Below are 3,772 nucleotides of genomic sequence, written 5' to 3'. Positions count from 1 at the left end.
ATTTGTTGGAATATAATTCTTCATGGTCTTCTGCTATTATTATTTTTATTTCTGTTGATTCTGTTGTTATGACAACTCATTTCATTGCTCATTCGTGTTATTTGCATTCTCTTCTTTTCCTTTAATAGATATGTCCATGATTTGTCGATTTTAGTCATCTTTTCAAAGAATCAATTTCTTATCTTATTGATTCTTTTTATTGTTTTCTGTTCTAATCTTTGTTGTCTCTCTTCTTCTGGTAAGTATAGGCAATTTTTCTGCTCTCTTTCTCATTGTGGAGATGTTGGGAAAAATAATGATTTCTTAGACAACAATTAAGGAGCTCTGGTAACATAGTGGTTACAAGTCGGGCTGCTAATCTCAAGGTTAGCAGTTAAAAACTAACAGCTGTTCCATATGAGAAAGGTGAGTTTTCTGTTCCTGTAATATTTACAGCCTTGAAAACCTATTCAGGGTAGCTATGAATTGGAACTAACTCCATGGCACACAACCACCACCACCACCACATTACAATTTTGGAGCCCTGGTGATGTTGTGGGCTAAGAATTGGGCTGCTAACCAAAGGTCCACAGTTCAAACCTATCAACTTTTCAAACAAAGCTAAGTGATAAAATTAGCCTATGCCAGGAAAATAAACAAGCCTGTATTGGAAGAAATAAAGAAGCTCTGGTAGCATAGTGATTACGAATCGGGCTGTGAATCGCAAGGTCAGCAGTTCAAAACTGCCAGCGATTCTGCAGGAGAAATATGAGGCTTTCTGCTCCCATAAAGATTTACAGCCTTGAAAACCCTGTGCAGGGTCGCTATGAGTCAGAACCAACTCCATGGTACTTAACAACAACAACAATATTGGAAGAAATACAGCCAAAATGTTCCTAGAAAAATGGATGGTAAGACTTCGTCTCATGTACTTTGGGAATATTTTAAGGAGGGACTAGTCCCTGGAAAAGGACATCATACTTGGTAAAGTAGAGGGTCAGCAAAAAAGGGAAGATCCTCAAGTAGATGGCTAGAAGTAGCTGCCAACAATGGGCTCAAACATAGAATGATTGTGAGGACCAGCACAGGACTAGTCATTGTTTTGTTTGGTTGTACACAGGGTCGCTATGAGTCAGAACTGACTCCATGGCACTTAACAACAATCAATTATGTTTATTTCTCTTTCCTAATTAGAGGCTCAAGATAGCTACAGACAGTTCCCAGTCAGACAAGTTGCATATGGTTCTTATTTAGACTGCTTCAGTGCTAGAAACTTGCTCTTGAATGTAGAATAGCTAAAGTGAATGGAAGAAATGATGAAGTAAAAGAGCTAAAGAGAAGATTTTGAAAGGAGGCTCAAAAAGACAAAATGAAGTATGATAATGAACTGTGCAAAGACCTGGAGTGAGTAAAACAAAAAGGAACAACATACTCAGCATTTCTCCAGCTGAAAGAATTGAAGAAAAAAATTAAGTCTTTGGTTGTTATATTGAAGGTTTCTAAGGGCAAAAAGTTGAACAATGTGGAAAGCATCAAAAGAAGATGCAAAGAATGAATATACAGTGTCGCTATACCAAAAAGAATTGGTTGACATTCAATCATTTGAGAAGTTGCATATGATAAGAACCAACAGTATTATCATCTTGTCTAGATGGGTCTGGTAAAAAGATGGGGGTAAGATTCTTATGACTCAATAGTGAATAATTGTTATCAGGACTAATTGCAACTGTCACAATTGTAAAGGTAGAAGTTTTATAACAAAAACTGGGGAGTAGTTGATCTTGCAGACCAGAAACAGAGGACCCTAGGACCATCAAGGGAGAAGAGCACAAGTGGAATGGGGGACCTTATCCAGAGAACAAATGACACCAGAGATGGAGACAAAGATGGGGACATGGAGAGAGGGAGCAGCTGAGGACTCTGGATTCATGGGAAGAGAGGGACTGAGAGCTGGAGGCCAGGAGGCAGACTTGCAGAATGTGGCCTTTGATTGTGTAAATTATTATATATGCCTGAGTGTTTAAAAAAAGAGAGCTAAAATGAATACAGAAAAATACTGTTAACTGATGGTATATGGAGGGGATTATAACCATTATAATGAAACAAGTTGTATGATTTGTTGAATGTAAAACTGATGATGTGCCCTGTAAACTTTCACTCAATTCACAGAAAAAACTTTAATTAAAAAAAAAAAAGAAGAAGAAGAACGATAGAGAAGATTTCAAAAGGAGGCTCCGAAGACAAAATAAAGCATGATAATGAACTGTGCAAAGGCCTGGAGTAAGGAAAACAAAAAGGAAGAACACACTTGGCATTTCTCAAGCTGAAAGAATTGAAGAAAAAATTCAAGCCTTTAGTTGTAATATTGAAGAACTCTAAGGGCCAAAAGTGGAACAATGTAGAAGGCATCAAAAGAAGATGCAAAGAATGAATATACAGAGTCACTATGACAAAAAGAATTGGTTGACATTCAATCATTTGAGAAGTAGCATATGATCAAGAACCAATAGTATTAAAGGAAGGAGTCCAAGTTACACTGAAGACAATGGCAAGAAACAAGACTCTAGAAACTTACAGAATACTAACTGAAATGGTTCAACAAATGATTATAGTGGTGGAGGTACTCACTCATCTATGCCATGAAATTTGGAAGGCAGCTACCTGGGCAACTGACTGGAAGAGGTGTATGTTTATTCCCATTCCAAAGAAAGGTGATCCAACAGAATGCAAAAATCATCAAATAGTATCTGAATATCACATGCAAATAAAATTTTGCTCAAAATAGTTTTTAAAATGGTTGCAGCAGTACGTCAAAAGGAAGCCACCAAACTTTCAAGAAGAGAACATGGAATGAGGACTAGCATTGCTGATGTCAGATGGATCTTTGCTGAAGCAGAGAATATCAAAAAAGATGTTTGCCTAAGTTTTATTGACTATGCAAAGGCATTCGATTGTATGCATCATAACAAATTATGGATAATATTGTGAAATAGAAATTCCAGAGTGCTTCACCATGCTCATGTGGCACCTGTACATAGATTAAGGAGCAATCATTCTAACAGAATAAAGGAATACTCCCTGGCTAAAAATCAGGAAAGGTGTGTGTTAGGGTTATACCCTTTCACCATATGAATACAATCTGTATGCTGATTAAATAATCTAAGAAACTAATATGGAGAAGAAGTTGGCATCAAAATTAGAAGAAGACTCATTAACAACCTGTGATATGCAGATGACATAATTTTGCTTACTGAAAGTGAAGAGGATTTGAAGCATTTCCTGATGAAGATCAAAGACTGCAGTCTTCAGTATGGATTACACCTCAATATAAAGAAAACAAAGACCCTCATAGCTGTGCCAATAAGTAATATCATGATAAACGGAGAAAAGAACGTAGTTGTCAAGGATTTCATTTTACTTGGATGTATAATCCATGTCCATGAAAGCAGTAGTCAGGAAATCAAACAACATATTACATTGAGTAAATCTGCTGTTAAGACCTCTTTAAAGTGTTAAAAAGATAAGATGTCACTTTGAGAACTAAGTTGTGGCTGACCCAAATCACAGCATTTTCAATCACCTCAGGCATGGGAAAGCTGGATAATGAATGAGGAAAAAGAAAGACTGATGCTTTTGAGTTACGGTATTGCTGAAGAATATTAAATATACCATAGATCACCAGAAGGAAGAACATATTTGTCTTCGAGGAAGTACAATTAGAACGCTTCTTACAAATGAGGATGGTATTTGTCTCACATTTTTTGGACATGTTATCAGGAAGGATCAACCAGTT

This window comes from Chrysochloris asiatica, unplaced genomic scaffold (assembly GCF_000296735.1).
Source record: "Chrysochloris asiatica unplaced genomic scaffold, ChrAsi1.0 scaffold00011, whole genome shotgun sequence".
Taxonomy (NCBI): domain Eukaryota; kingdom Metazoa; phylum Chordata; class Mammalia; order Afrosoricida; family Chrysochloridae; genus Chrysochloris; species Chrysochloris asiatica.
This window is presented reverse-complemented; position numbering follows the sequence as displayed.